This window comes from Panthera uncia, chromosome B4 (assembly GCF_023721935.1).
Source record: "Panthera uncia isolate 11264 chromosome B4, Puncia_PCG_1.0, whole genome shotgun sequence".
Lineage (NCBI taxonomy): Eukaryota > Metazoa > Chordata > Mammalia > Carnivora > Felidae > Panthera > Panthera uncia.
In genome coordinates this window covers 45,009,083-45,025,834 of record NC_064809.1, presented here as the reverse complement: position 1 = coordinate 45,025,834, position 16,752 = coordinate 45,009,083, and the positions used below count along the sequence as shown (strand labels likewise).

Sequence of the window (16,752 nt, the reverse complement as noted above, 5' to 3'; positions counted from 1 at the left end):
CACATTTTAGTACTTCTCATAATATTTCAAGCTTTTTCCTTATTATTGTGTTTGTCATGGCAATGTGATTAGTGATTACAACTTGCTTGAAAGCTCAGATGATGGTTAGCATTTTTTAGCAATAAAGTACCTTTTCATTAAGGTATGTACACTTTTTTTTAGACCCCATGTTATTGCACACTTCATAGACTGCAATATAGTGTAAACATAACTTTCACAAGCACTGGGAGCCCAACAAATTCATTTGACTCGCTTTATTGTAGTGGTCTGAGAACTGAACCCACACTATCTCTGAGGTATGCCTGTAACAGGAAAGTTGAGTCATCTCTGACTGATCTATATAACGCTTCAGAGGAACTAAAGCAGGTCAGTTCCTCCAAATAAAAACCACAGAGCCAGGTCATGCCGTTGGTAATGGGTCTGTCATGCTGGGGTTTCACGAGTAGGGCCCCCAGGTTTCACCGGTTGCACCTGTAACCCCCAAGCTGCATTCCTGGAGGTCTCAGAGACATCTAGCCACTTGCTTTCTGATGATCATGGGAGCAAAAGTCTGTGCTCATACAGGCTCTCTTCCTCTGCCTCACCTAATACCCCTTCTGTTCTGCTCCACGGGCTGCTTTCTACCCCTTGCTAGCTTCCTTCTACTGTGCCCAGCCTGGCCTCAGTTCTGCTTCCCTAGCTCTGCCCTTGTCACTAAGTCCTCTTCTTTGAGGTGAAACTGCTTTTCCCTGGGTTAATCCTCCACCACTCTCTCTTCCTGCATCCTGGCTGACAAAAGTGCGTCCAGTCCTCTGTAATGGCACTTATCCACCCTGTCCTTACAGAGAGGCTGTGTATGAGTGGTTTGCAGATCCCATTGGCAGCCCCTCAGGAAGGAAGACTAGGACCTTTTGAACCATGCAGTGGAAATCTATAAACATACAGGGAAGTCTGTACACCAGCTTCGGGAGAGTGATTTTCTCTAGGAAGGGGGAGAGAAGGGTTTGGGATGGGGAGTGGTTAGTTGTATATTTAACTTTTTTAAAAAAATGTTTATTTTGGGGAGAAACAAGCGGGGTAGGGGCAGAGAGAGGGGGACAGAGGATCTGAAGCGGGTTCTGAGCTGACAGGCTGATAGCAGTGAGCCCGATTGTGGGGCTCAAACTCACGCACGGCAAGATCATGACTTCTGAGCTGAAGTTGGACGCGCAACTGACTGAGCCACCCAGGAGCCCCTATATTTAACTTTTATTTATTTATTTATTTATTTATTTATTTCTAAATATTTTTATTTATTTTTGAGACAGAGCATGAGCAGGGGAGGGGCAGAGAGAGAGGGAGACACAGAATCTGAGGCAGGCTCCAGGCTCCGAGCTGTCAGCACAGAGCCTGATGCGGGGCTTGAACTCACAGACCGTGAGATCATGACCTGAGCCGAAGTCAGATGCTCAACCGACTGAGCCACCCAGGCGCCCCTATATTTAACTTTTAAAGAGATGAAGCAAATGTGTTAACTCTGGAAGTGGAGTGTGTGTTGTATTTTTGTCTTTATATTTCTGTACATTTGAAATATTATACAATTAAAGTAGAAATTTAAGTTTAAGAATTATAAATAGGCTCACTTTAGAAGGTGTGGAACTACTTTAATTTTTTTTAATTTGATTTATAAAAATAAATCTTAATCACATCATAAAATAAGACTTTGTAAAGGAAAGAAATTCTCAAGGAGAAGTATTGTGTAGTCATATGTTAAACATTTGCTGAAAGTACCCAGAATTGGTAATGAAGAGGGGAGGAAGAACAAGAGAGTATTAGTTTTTCTAAGTATAAATCCTCAAGGACTTTATAATCCAAGAAGGAGAAATTCACACGTATAAGGGACTTTGAACAATCACCAAACAAGGCATCCAGTGAAAATCATACAGACCAAGTTTAATATCCAGGTGCTCAATTGTTCGGAGGGGGTAGGGAGCCCCGAGCATCAGACTGATCCCTGGAAAAAGTAAAGTGAACACAGCAAATGCATTTTTTTATTTTTGAAGGAGCACAACGAAGCTTAGAGGAAGAATCTTTTCTCAGGGTGCTGGGCCTGCTTTGTATTCGTGGTTTTCAATCTTTTCTTCCTATCTTGCCTTCTCAGAAGGAACTTCTGAGGCATGCAGTTCCTTCTAAAAATGCATATAATTTTCTCTTCCCTCCCCTCCACACTCCTCCCTCCCCAGCACACACACAAGCACATTTCATACACTCCCAGACACCCCACATAGAGGCACTGTTGGCCTATGATGCATCAAGCCTCTGCTACTGTGGAGTTTCTTGCAGTGAGTTCCTAAGCAGCATGGCACACACCCACTGCCACTAAGCGTGCATGCCTTCCATGCCCTCATCTCTCTCTCCCCTGTTCCCCTTACCACTAGGCTAAAAGAGCACAGGTGTCTAAACAGAGCCAAGATGATCAAGTTACTCCCTGAGCCACATGGGTCTGCTTGGCACATATCCCCTGGGGAACATCAGAGAGAAAGGAAGCTCATTAAAATAACTTGTTAGGCTCCAGCTGGCTTCCCACTAAGTTTGACACACGAGTCTAAGAATTTAAAAATTATCCAGCCCTTTCCAAAGTTTCATTGGGAATGAAAATTGTTTGATTCACTTCTGGCATGGCGATTTTTGCTGGACCCATCTCCAATCTAGAAATAGCAATAATTAAAAACAAAGGCTATCAAGAAAGAAACGAAGGTGGCCATGAAATCTACCATGGTAACTTCTGACCCACCTTAACACACACCATACGTGTGGGGAAGAAGGTATCCCAGAGTCAGCCCAGAAGTGACCCATTGTGACTTCTCTGTCCCTGGCTTGTCTTTTCAAAGAGTTGATCATCTGTGGCCGAATGATAAAGATTTTAAAATGCAGCGTGGTTGTACAGTGAATTTGTGGGTAGCTCCAATTATGACACGGGCTGAGAGAGGACAGGAGGATCACTATTCATTCAAAGGAAAAAACAAACCACTGATTGAAGAGAGGTAGGGGGTGGCATGAGATTAAGTGAGGAGGGCAAGGGAACAAAAATTAACCTTATTATAGAAACCACAAACAACGGGAACAGTACAATATTCTACATTCAGGAATGCCATGGCTACGTTGATATGTAAATCTGGCACTTGAACAACAGAGTATTATTGCTGCTGATATGGTAATCTTCAGAGGTACAGAGAAAAAGTGGGTGGGTCATGTGAAATTCATGAAATGCTTGAGGTGAACTCACTGCCGAAGTATTAGTCATGTTTTGTTTTGTGTGTGGTTTTTTTTCCAATTTATTTTATAGATAAGTATTCCTCTGTACTTTTTGCTTCTGAAAAGTTGAGCTTATTTTCATGAGGCTATAAAGTATTCCAACTCAGAAGTTGGTTTCTGTTCTTAAGGCATTTTGCAAAATGCCTCCCCTCCTTTGGCCTACACGGACAAATATGTCTACATTTGCATACAGGACAGTACCTATTTACTCTTCACATTGGCTAGAAAGCTCAGAGGCAAGAACCTAAAGGAACATTTTAAGAGTGAGAGCATAATTCAGCCTGCAGCTTGTCAGCAGGAGCAAAATAAATAAATAAGGCCAAGAAGGACTAAAACAGTCTGCTGAAAAGGAAGGAAAAAAAGGCCTAATCAGCATAAAAATAAGGAAGAGAAATCAGAGCTCACGGAACCAAAACCTTCCATGTTCAAACTTTCCCTTACCTCTTCCCCTTCACCAACATAGAGAACTTCTCTCAAAACAACAGCTTTTCTTAATATGTCCTACCCTCCATTTCTACTTAAATACCGTTGCTATTCCTAAGCCAAAAGTATACCTTACCCAGCAGGAACAAATCAAGTGTGTCCTTATTTGAAGAAATATGATAATTATTTGGCCAGCAAGCAACTGTTTAAAGCTGAACTACTCTTTGTAAGAGATGGCTTGCTAAGCATCACTATTAGTCCCTTACACTTTAGTGTGAATGTACCTCTTTATTTTCCCTCTTATTTGCTACCTAAAGATTAGTTTCACATGGGATTGAGGTGTGGGGGGAAAAGAGGAATATGTGCTTTTGAAGGATAGGTGTCGTAAGAGGGGAAGAGATCTGGGTAGATCTGATTGCCATGGCACCGGTTTGAGCATTTAAAAAGCAGCAAATGGCTAATGAGGGTTAGGGCAGTGGAGATAGGAGAGCGATAAAGAATGAAGAACTGACCAAGGTACCTTCTTTCACAATTCTCCTGAGGGCTTACCCAACAGACACACATAAGACAGGCACATTTTACTCTATTGACTCAGACCCGTAGAAGTGTAAACTTACCATGACACATGTAATGGAGTAAATAAAAAAACTCAACCTGCATTGAAAGCTCAATGTCTTTTTTTTTTTTTTTTTTTTTAAACGGCTTTCTTCCATCAAAGTTCATTTTTGATGTTACTGTTTCTGGCATAAATTTTGGTAAACCTAGAGTTGTTTGCTGAATGGAAATTTGACAGGGCTCCTTTTCTGGATCTTGCATTCTTAAGGAACAATGACTCCTGGGTTATCCAGGAGGAAGCATGGCTTTGATACCTGGAGATTCCAGGAGAGCAGCCGGGGAACTACCTCTTGTTTTATGAATAGCCTTAACTGCACCAAATTTTGCTTCAATCTTCTCCATTTCTTTTTTTTTTTAAGTTTATTTATTTATTTTGAGAGGAAGGGGGAGGGGAGAGAGAGAGGGAGAAAGAGAGAGAGAGAAAGAGAGAGTCCCAAACAGCCTCCACACTGTCAGCGCAGAGGCTGACATGGGGTTTGAACTCAAGAACCGTGAGATCGTGACTTGAGCCGAAATCAAGAGTTGGACACTTAATTGACTGAGCCACCCAGGCTCCCCAATCTTCTCCATTTCTTTTTTTTTTTTTTTAATTTTTTTTTTTTAACGTTTATTTATTTTTGAGACAGAGAGAGATAGAGCATGAACAGGGGAGGGGCAGAGAGAGAGGGAGACACAGAATCTGAAACAGGCTCCAGGCTCTGAGCGGTCAGCACAGGGCCTAATGCGGGGCTTGAACTCACGAACCTTGAGATCATGACCCGAGCCAAAGTCGGACGCTCAACCGACTGAGCCACCCAGGTGCCTCTAGATGTAAATACTTTTGATTCTTTCTTTCTGGTATTATCTTTTAATATTATGGATATTTTGAGTTTTCTGTTTGGTATCATAGATCTTCATTTATTTTTTGATCATTTACATATTTAGGTTAAGAATTTTTGTGAAGCATATTTTCAATTCCTTTGACTTTAAGGGTTCTCTCATCTGTGTAAGACTTCCATTCCAGGATATAGCTTTAAACTTTTCTTGCTTATACCTAGAGTTGTTTCCAAAAACATTTCAGTCTGAAGGTGGCTAATGTCAATTTCTTGGGTCAAGACGATGTTACCTGAACAGCATAGCACCTAACATTTTGTGTGATAACATATAATACTCGTAGTGGTAGTGTCACCTGACAGTTTCCAAAAAGGTCTGTGCGGATATTATCTGATAAGAATGAAAGTCTTACTACATGGAATCCAACCAGTTGTGCTAACAGTATTTCTCCCACCAACAGCAGTCCTTTGGGAGAATGGCATATTTGTTCTAGCTAAGGTTATCCTTCACAGTTAGACAGCAGGGTTCTGCTGGGTAGCCCTTTCGGTCTCTGTCATTCAAAAACATGTCCAAATCAGTAAAAGATTTCTTTCCATGCTATGTGAGATAGTCCTTTTAAAAAGTGCGTTCCAGGGACACCTGGGTGGCTCAGTCAGTTAAGTGTCTGACTCTTGATTTGGGCTCAGGTGAGAATCTCACAGTTCATGGGTTTGAGGCTGTGTTGGGCTCCGCGCTGACAGTGCAGAGCCTGCTTGGGATTCTGTCTCTCCTTCTCTCTCTGCCTCTCTCTCTCTCAAAATAAATAAATAAACATTTAAAAAGCATTTTATATATTTTTTTAATGTTTTTAATGTTTTTACTTATTTTTGAGACAGAGAGAGACAGAGCATGAGCAGGGGAGGGGCAGAGAGAGAGGGAGACACAGAATCTGAAGCTGGCTCCAGGTTCTGAGCTGTCAGCCCAGAGCCTGACGCGGGGCTGGAACTCACGGACTGTGAGATCATGACCTGAGCCGAAGTCGGACGCCCAATAGACTGAGCCACCCAGGCGCCCCTAAAAAGTATCTTAAAAATTAAAAAAATAAATGTGTATTCCAGAGGTGCCTGGCTGGCTCAGTCCGAAGAGCATGCAACTCTTGATCTCAGGGTCGTGAGTTTGAGTCCCACATTGGGTGTAGAGATTACTTAAATAAATAAACTTTAAAATAAGTATTCCAAATTTATCTCAATCAAGGTTCAAAGGACACCCTTTGATCCTTGTATTGTAAATAAGTCTATGTTGATTCTACCCTCACTGTTTACGATTTTTACAGATTCACACTATGCTATTTCTCGGTCTTCACCTATCCAAGATGAAACATATGGTTTTATTTTTTTTTTTAATTTTTTTAATGTTTATTTATTTTTGAGACAGAGAGAGACAGAGCATGAACGGGGGAGGGTCAGAGAGAGGGAGACACAGAATCGGAAACAGGCTCCAGGCTCCGAGCTGTCAGCACAGAGCCCGACGCGGGGCTCGAACTCACGGACCGCCAGATCATGACCTGAGCCGAAGTCAGCCGCCCAACCGACCGAGCCACCCAGGCGCCCCGAAACATATGGTTTTCAAAAGTCTTTCTCCATGCCCGAGTCCTGTAGAGTTTTGCAGTGGCCTTTTCAGAACAGTTTCTGATGCCATCACCTCTTCTTCAGGACATCAAGACATCAATAATATCCCCTGTGTGTGGATGTGTGGAGGAACCAAAGTTGTTCTTGTTTGTTTGTGTTTTAATCTGATTGAAATAGTTATTCTGTTTTTATTTCTGTTCTGGACTTGATTCTGCCCTACATTTTCTGGGGCCTTCTACTGGAACTTTTAGGGCACATAACCACATAGCTGGGTGATCTATAGGAACTTTGCATAGGCATCTATATATTTTCAATGCAAATATTAAGCTCTTTTTCCCCTTTAAATTTTTTTAATGTTTATTTATTTATTTTGGGGGGAGGGGGCAGACAGCAGAGAGAGAAGGAGATACAGAATCCCAAGCAGGCTCCAGGCTCTGAGCTGTTAGCACAGAGCCCGACGCGGAGCTTGAACTCACAGACCAGGAGATCATGACCTGAGCTGAAGTCAGATGCTTAACTGACTGAGCCACTCATGCGCCCTTTCATTTTTTCCCCTTAAATTAGATCTTTAGACAGCCACCTTGTGTCTCCAACCAGATAGTATTATCAGAACTGAGAGTTCATACAACTATTCTCGTTTCATAAATCTCGTTCTTCATTTTAGGAATGTAAAAGTCTTAATAATTTGGTGGTAGAGCCTCTCCTGATCCTCCTGGTGCCTTTATGAGACTCAAAACACAAAAGTAACAACACCTTCCTCCCACTTTTTACCAGGAGTACATACATGTCATTGTGAATTTTATACGATTTGCTTTACATCTAAGCTGTGGCCTCTAGATAGCTTTCTAAACTAGGATAGAAAGTCATTTTGTCTTAAGTAATGCTGCCTTCCTCAAATAAGCTGCCTTTTTTTTTTTTTATTAAAAAAAATTTTTTTAAGTAATCTCTGCACCCAACATGGGGCTCAAACTCATGACCCCAAGATCAAGAGTCGCAAGCTCTTGCAACTGACCCAGCCAGGCGCCCCTCAAATAAGCTTTTTGAGTTGTCCCGGTGCCAGTTCAAGATGGCCTTGTGCTGGCTGACGCACATGCAGCTAGGGATTGTGCAAGTAACGTTGATCTTTTGCTGCATGTTTGTACCTCAATTGTCAGCCTGGACTCTTACCCTCTCCCCTCTGTGCTTGGCCCTCTCCCCTCTTCCACATGGCTCTTGTGCTGTGTTGTTTTTGCCCTTTTGTGTTTTCAGACAGCAGGTTCTGGAAGAGGGTTATCCTTTCCCTAATCCTGTAAGATTTTCTCCAGTATGTTTTGTCTAGAAAACTTCAGGCTTTCTGTTTCCCTTAGATAGCCTCCTTTCCCACTCAGCATGGAATTTGTCTGTTGACCTGGTCAGTTCTGGCGGCTTCAGGTGAGGTGCAAATACATGCCTGCTCCCTTGAACCTGGCCATGGCTTCCAGAGGACAAGATCACACCTCTTCATGGTAACCCCTCTCCTCCCTCCCCCTCTCCCACCTACACTGTAGGATCCCTCAGGAAAGGAGGAAGTAGGGATCGCTGGCCCAGTGTTCTGCCCTATAGCTGTGTTTCCTCCCCATTTCCAATGTCTTCTCTCATTCACGCTTTCCTCCCTTGTTTCACTCCTAAATCAAGAACACTTCTCTCCTTGCCACGGACGCAGCACACTTGGCCGCTCCCCCAGCTCTGCCATCCTTCAGGCTTGGGAAGAGGTCCCTGAGCAGTTTGCCCAGGTGCCTGCAGGGCAGCTCAGTTCCCAGCCAACCAAAGTGCTAAGTAAGGTACCCAGCACGGCGCTTCTCTTATTTCCACAGGTGCTACTGCTAAGCTTGGAGGAGGCAGTTAGTTTGTTGCGGGGGAGGAGGCTGGCTGGGGATGGAATTAGAGCCCCCTCGGCATTCTTCAAGGGAGCTGCCTCCCCAGATTTCCCTGTTTAATGTTTCCAGCAAACAGGTGGTCACTCCACTGGAGGTGAATTCCTGGATATTTTTACCCAACACCCCATAAACAAAATGACAATGTTATTGGACATGTCATACAGCCAGGCATATGAGTAATGTCCCCATTAATCAATTTGCCAAAGAAAACAGGTTGCTATCTAAGCTTGTTGGGAGAGATGCTAGTTATGTGAGGGAAGAAAAACTTGGGCATCTGCTTAAAAGTACACTGTCAAGATTAAAATGATATATACTTGGTGACTTGTGTTTTTAAGCTAACCTTTCCCTATGCAAGACTGCACCCGCAAACAGCTGACACTCAAGCAATTGTTACAAGAACGTCACTATAATGACTTCGGTGGTGCCTATTCCACTGGGGTTGAGGTAGAGATAAGACAGAATCCAAGAGAGATGTGACTTTATCAGATTTATCACTATACTATTAAGAAGTGTCATGCTACCAAGAAATCCTTCAGTTGGAGTGTGATTAATTCATTTTTTAATCCATCCACTCATTTAGAAATGTACTGGGCAGCTCCTTCTCACCAGGCATTGTGCCAAAAGCTAGATACACAAAGACCTGCCCTCTAGAAGCTTACACACTAAAGGGGGGTTCATTTGCATACTTCTCTAAAGTATGTAAATGAATGAGTGCATGACAGCGCATTAAGTGTAGTAACAAAGGTATATATAAAATATAAAGAGGATCTAGGGGAAGTCTTTGCTGAAAGGGCTGATTTCTGAGCCAGGTCTCAAAGGGTGGGTACGCGTTTTTCAAGCAGGCAAGCAAAGAAACATTGGCAAAGGCATACTGGTGTGAAATAACAATGGGGGACTGCAAACAGTTTGGTTACCTTGTAACTTAGGCATCTCAGGAAACGGGAAGAGTAGTGTCGAGAGCTAGGGCCAAAGGGGCGCCTGGGTGGCTCAATCGATTAAGCATCTGACTTCCGCTCAGGTCATGATCTCGCAGTTTGTGGGTTCCCGCACGGACTCAGGCTCTGTGCTGACAGTCTGGAGCCTGCTTCAGATTCTGCGTCCACCTCTCTCTCTGCCCCTCCCCTGCACGTGCTCTGTCTCTCTCTGTGTCCCTCAAAAATAAATAAACGCTGAAAAAAAAAAAAAGAGCTAGGGCCAAAGAAGTAGACGGGAGAGAATGTCAAGAGGGGGTACTTAATTTGAGGGTGTGTGGGAAGCACTCAAGAATTTAAGCAGGAGAGGGGCGCCTGGGTGGGTCAGTTTAGTGAAGCATCTGATTCTTCATTTCGGCTCAGGTCATGATCTCGAGGTTAGTGAGATGGAGCCTTGCCTTGGGCTCTGTGCTGACACCGCAGATGGGGATTCTCTCACCATCTGTCTCTCCGCCCCTCCCCCGCTCACACTTGGGCGCGCTCGCGTGCGCTCGCGCGCTCTCTCTCTCTCTCTCTCTCTCAAATATAAATAAACTTAAAAAAAGAGTTTAAGCAGGAGAGTAATAATTAAATCTGGGGGAACGTGGCTCTTCCACATGCAATTGACACCTCCTTAGTACTTTTTATTTATTTTAAAACATTTTTTATACTACGTCATGCCATACTCGTAGTATATGCTATATGACGGTATGGTATATGGCATATGGAATTTAATATTCGAGTATGACGGCCTGGCCTATACTCTTACTATGTGATGACCGAATGAAGAGTCTGACATAAGTCTCTCACTCTTGGTCAGATGTGAGTAGTATTAGCAGAGCCGTAAGCCAAACCGCCTGACTCGATAGGCTCTATCATGCACAAGCAACAGGTGACACAGAAGTGTTGGGATGTCTCCATCGCAGCTACACGACCATGCCAAATGTGTGTTCCAGAGATTACTTTAACCCCTCTGTCACCCAGAATTTTATTTTATTTTTTTAAACTTTTTCTTTTTTAATGTTTATTTATTTTTGAGACAGAGAGAGACAGAGCATGAAGGGGGGAGGGTCAGAGAGAGAGGGAGACACAGAATCTGAAACAGGCTCCAGGCTCTGAGCTGTCAGCCCAGAGCCCGACGCGGGGCTTGAACTCACGGACTGCAAGATCATGACCTGAGCCGAAGTCGGACGCCCAACCGACTGAGCCACCCAGGAGCCCCTGTCACCCAGAATTTTAATTCAACTTAACGTTATATCTCTGGGAAAGGACAGAAAGTTTGGAAATGTTAGTAAGTCATGGAATTCACTCCATAAAAGCCTTTTATTCCCAGCTTTACTGAACTATGTCCATTTTGCAAGGTGGATGATACCTATAATGACCATATAGAAGACAGATTAAACATTATCAATGCTCTTCAGTTCCCCACGCCATGCCTATAACATGTACTACCAACAAGTGACGGATGAGCAGATGGAGGCAGTGATAGATTAGAGAGACTGAATTTAGAATCTTCCATTTACTCATTAGAGTTGAAAATATATTAAAGAAAGGTGACAAAATAAAAGAAAACTCAATGTTCTCTACACAAATTTTCCTTAACCAGGTGGAATTTCTCTTTTTCATTTGTAAAAGTAAAAAAAAAGTTAGCTTTCTATTGCAAAAGTAGCATGTGCTCCTGATAAAACATTCAAGCAAGAAAGTTATAAGGTCAATGGTGAACACCTCTACTCCATCTCTCTGACTCACTCGCCAGAGTTAACCACTGTATATCTTTCCAGAAAGTTTCTACACACTACAAAAAGTATAGGTATCTCCCTTTCATTTTAATACAAATGGAATTTTTTTTTTTACTTGAGAGAGAGAGAAAACGTGTGCATATGTGCACATGCGCACACGAGTGGGAGAGGGGCAGAGGGAGAGGGAGAGAAACTTTTTTTTTTTTAATTTAAAAAACCTTTTGGTTTTAATTTAAAACCTTTTGGGGCACCTGGGTGGCTCAGTCAGCTAAGCATCCGACTTCGGCTCAGGTCATGATCTTGCGGTTTGTGGGTTCGAGCCCTGCCTGAGGCTCTGCGCTAACAGCTCAGAGCCTGGAGCCTGCTTTGGATTCTGTGTTTCCCTCATTCTCTGCCCCTCCCCCATTTGCACTCTGTCTCTCTCTCTCTCAAAAATAAACATTAAAGGGGCGCCTGGGTGGCTCAGTTGGTTAAGCGTCCGACTTCGGCTCAGGTCACGATCTCATGGTCAGTGAGTTCGAGCCCCGCGTCGGGCTCTGGGCTGACTGCTCAGAGCCTGGAGCCTGTTTCAGATTCTGTGTCTCCCTCTCTCTCTGACCCTCCCCCATTCATGCTTTGTCTCTCTCTGTCTCAAAAATAAATAAACGTTAAAAAAAAAAACATTAAATTTTTTTTAACATTTAAAAACAGTTTTATTTATTTATCTTGAGAGAAAGAGAGTGAGTGGGAGATGGGGCAGAGAGAGAGGGAGAGAGAGAATCCCAAGCAGATTCCATGATGTCAGCACAGAGCCCAACGTGGAGTTCCATCTCACCATTGTGAGATCATGACCTGAGCCAAAATCAAGAGTCAGCCACTTAACCGACTGAACCACAGATGGTGCCCCACAAATAGAGTTACATAAAACACACTGTTGTGCATATTTCAATTAACAACATGTATTGGATATTATTCCTTATCACTGTTTGTGAGACACTATCTTCTTCCTTCAGCATTGTTTTCTTTCCTTTCAGAATTTACTTTTTGTTCTAGTTTCTATTTTTACTAAACAATGCAGAAATATGCAACTTTAAATATAGATCTTTCTGTTCTTGTGTGAACTTTTCCGTAGGACAGATTTCTAGAAGAGGAGTCTCTAGGTCAAGTATATGTGCACTTGAATTTTGGCAGATGTTGCCAAGTTTTCTTCCAAAAGGATAACAAAATATAATCTTCTACCAGTCGTACATATCTCCCTACTTGCCAGACAATGCGTTTTATCAAACTTTTAAAGCTTTGCTAATTTGATACATTAAAAATGGTATCTTGGTGCTATTTTAATTCGCATGTATTGAATTAGCAGTGAGGTTAGATATTCTTTGTGTGTGTGTGGTGGGGCATTCATATTTCTTTTTCTAATGACTACCAGTTCATGTTTTTGCTCATTCTTCTATGGGTGGTTGCTCTTTTTCTTATAGATTTCTGAAAGCTGTCTATATACTAAAGGAATTACACTGATATTATATGTATTAACCTTTTTTTTTTTTGCCCAGATTGTTGACTTTGTTGATTGTTTTTTTTTTTTTATTCAGAAGATTCCATTTTTAAGTAGTCATATTTGTTAATCTTTTCTTTATGACTCCTGGATTTTATGTCATACTTAGAAAAAGTCTTCTCCATGACAAGATTATTTAAAAAATTCACTGTTTTATTCTAGTACTATTATGATTTCATTTTTATATGTCTTTTGTCCACCTGGGATTTATTTTTGATGTTCAGAGAAAAGTACAGATCTACTTTTATTTTTCCTAAAAAATGAACAACTTATCCCAACACCATTTATTGAATATTTTTCCTATTTATTGGGAATGCTTCTCTTATCATAAACTTATTTTGTTTGCACTTGGATCCATTTCCAGGCCGTCTACCTCTTTCCATTGATCTATTTCAGCACGATATCAACTATTTTAATTGGTGTAGCTTTATAGTACATTTAAAAAATCTAATGGCTAAGGCAATGCAAATACCCTGTATGATATTATAATGATATATGTCATTATACATTTGTCAAAACTCATAGACTGTACAATACCAAGAGTGAACCCTAAAGTAAAGTATGGCAATTGGGTGATTATGATGTGTCAAGTAGGTTCTTCCTTGGTAAAAAAAAAAAAAAAAAAAGTACTATCCTGGGGGTGCCTGGGTGGCTCCGTCAGTTAAGCATCTGACTTGATTTCGGCTCAGGTTGTGATCCCAGGATCGTGGGATCAAATCCTACTTTGAGCTCTGTACTAACAGTGCAGAGCCTCCTTAGGATTCTCTCTCTCTTTCTCTCTCTCTGCTTCTCTCTTGCTCACTTGTTCTCTCAAAATAGATAAATAAACATTTTTTTAAATATACTGTAGGGTACAGATTTTTTTTTAAATAAATAAACATTTTCTTTAAAGATGTACTATTCTGGTGCGCGATGACAATGGGAGAGGCTATGCATGTGTGAGAGGTAGGGGTATATGGGAATTCTCTGTACCTTCCTCTCAGTTTTGTTGTAAGCCTAAAACTGCTCTGGAAAAATAAAGTCTTAAAAAGCTAAATGAAATTAAAATTTAAAAATTCTAACAGAACTAATTCCCTTTCATCACTTTATTTTCATGTTTATACTTCCAGATGATCTATACTCAAATGCCAATAAGAAACAAAATTGTATGGGGGCGCCTGGGTGGCTCAGTCGGTTAAGCGGCCGACTTCGGCTCGGGTCATGATCTCGCAGTCCGTGAGTTCAAGCCCCGCGTCGGGCTCTGTGCTGACAGCCCAGAACCCGGAGCCTGTTTCAGATTCTGTGTCTCCCTCTCTCTCTGACCCTCCCCCGTTCATGCTCTGTCTCTCTCTGTCTCAAAAATAAATAAACGTTAAAAAAAAAAATTAAAAAAAAAAAAAGAAATGTAATTGTATGATATGTTTGTACTGAGTAACAATGGATGGTGAGATAATTTAATGATTCTTTAAAAAAATTTTTTTTTAATTTTTATTTATTTTTGACAGAGATAGAAAGAGAAAGAGCAAGCAGGGAAGGGGCAGAGAGAGAGGGAGACGCAGAATCCAAAGCAGGCTCTAGGCTCTGAGCTGCCAGCACAGAGCCCAAGGTGGGGCTCAAATCCACGAACCGTGAGATCATGACCTGAGCTGAAGTCGGATGCTTAACTGACTGAGCTACCCAGGCGCCCCCGTAATTTAATGATTCTTAATAGCCCATGTGATTTTTATGTTGTTTTCATTTCCAATATTGCAGTATAAACAACATTGATTCATATCTATTTTTCTGATTTGACAGTATGTATTATAATTTCTTCTTGTGTAAATAAACTTTTGGCTGAAAGTCCTTGATGATATCCCAGTGCTTATTCCACCACCATACTGAACCCTTTAAAATTCATGAAAGCAGACAGTGCCTACTGAAAATTGGAAACTCTAGATCTGTGCTAGAATGTGGATAAAAAAAGCTCACGTTCTTGGGGAGCCTGGGTGGCTCAGTGGGTTAAGTGTCTGACTTCGGCTCTGTGCTGACAGTTGGCCTCTGTGCTGACAGCTCAGAGCCTGGAGCCTGCTTCAGATTCTGTGTCTCTCTCTCTGCCCCTCCCCTGCTCACATTCAGTCTCTCTCTCTCTCTCTCTCTCAAAAATAAATAAAAAATTAAAAAAAAAAAAAAAAAAAGAAAGCTCATGTTCCTCATGTTTCTTACCCCACAATCCCAGTAAGTGTAGGGTCCCAGAATCAGCTTTTGTTCACTATCTTCTCCATACCAGGTATCTCCCATCTGTGTATTTAGTTAGAGATGCAGATTTTTAGCCTTGGTAGAAGACAGCTTTACTAAAAAGCACAAAAGCACCATCTGAAATCTCAGAAACTGCAGTCACTGTGGCCAAACTGTAACCCTTATGTGGTTTATAGGCTACATCCTCCCTCTTGAAGTCCACAGACATTCTGAAGGTCTCTTGAAACAGCTCTGAGTTACACTTAGGAGGTTCAGATATGCAAAACCAAAAAGTTCAGAAATTACAACCTGAAGGAAATGACAAATAGCTTCTTGGCAACCTTTGTCTTTCCTCATCATCATTTCCACCACCCCTCTTCCCTCTCCCCTCAACAAAATCTGGAAGTTCAAAGCTAGATATTACCTCTACAGGATTGGCCAAGAGAATTTCTTCATTAGGCTTCCAACTTCTAACTCCCATTCATCTTGAAGTTTCAGGTGGGTACTATTGTAACCATTATCCACACAAGAGCTGGGGAAACAGGAACAGATAGATTCCCTCATGGAACAGAGTAAGAAGTAGCTTTGACTGTTTCACACGACCATGAGGGCAGGCCAAAGCCAGTTGCCTTGTGAAGTCATGAGCTCTCCCTCTGATTGCCTTCCGCCTGGATTCCTTAGATAGAATTCCTGAATTGGGCCAGAAGCTGAAGTAACTGATCTTTGAGTTGGGGTGTGTATGGCTCATAGAAAGCTTCCCCAAGAAGATGGCAGCTGAGCCAAATCTAGAATGGGATTCAACTAAGCACAAAAGGAAGGGAGAGGAAGAAGAGAGACTAGCATCCCAAATGGAGGGAAGAATATAAAGAAAGGCATAGATGGGGCGCCTGGGTGGCGCAGTCGGTTAGGCGTCCGACTTCAGCCAGGTCACGATGTCGCGGTCCGTGAGTTCGAGCCCCGCGTCAGGCTCTGGGCTGATGGCTCAGAGCCTGGAGCCTGTTTCCGATGATTCTGTGTCTCCCTCTCTCTCTGCCCCTCGCCCGTTCATGCTCTGTCTCTCTCTGTCCCAAAAATAAATAAAAAACGTTGAAAAAAAAATTAAAAAAAAAATAAAGAAAGAAAGAAAGGCATAGACATGCGATACAGTATAGCAGGAACTACAAATACTTCAGTACTTTATTTTTGGAGCAATGAATCCCTGGTAAGATATGGTTGGAATGATGTTGGAGAAGTAAGGGGTAGTTAGGTCCTAAGGGTCCTGGTATGCCATGATCAAAAACTTGGGTTTTATCTTACAGATGTTTGAAGGGTTTTTAATGTTTATTTATTTACTTTGAGAGAGAGCATGTGAGCAGGAAGAGAGGCAGAGAGAGAGGGAGAGAGAGAATCCCAAGCAGGCTGCACACTGTCAGCACAGAGTCTGATGTGGGGCTCGACCTCACGGACCATGAGACCATGACTTGAGCTGAAATCAAGAGTCAGATGCTTGACTGACTGAAGGTTTTTAAACAGATGAATGATATATGGTAACTGGAATAGCCCCCATATAAATATCGTAATGATGACATTACCAAAAAAATACAAGACAATTTTGAAATTAGCCTATTAATGAAAGCTGGTGGGATTTTTGCCATTTATATGTTAGAGGATCATCACACCTATTCTAAGATTAAGTCTCTACCTAGCTTCTTAAACTGGTTTTGACATAGT

The 16,752-nt window shown here is 42.0% G+C and overlaps 1 long non-coding RNA gene across 1 annotated transcript; it reads right to left on the bottom strand.

Annotated features, from left to right (window-relative positions):
- Nucleotides 1-1,590: 1,590 nt before the first annotated feature.
- On the bottom strand, nucleotides 1,591-15,703 carry LOC125920125 (uncharacterized). The gene is made up of 3 exons (XR_007456952.1): nucleotides 15,467-15,703; nucleotides 2,753-2,859; nucleotides 1,591-1,972 (listed from the first exon to the last, which is right to left on the bottom strand). It is a non-coding gene; the product is annotated as an uncharacterized LOC125920125 (long non-coding RNA).
- Nucleotides 15,704-16,752: the final 1,049 nt, after the last annotated feature.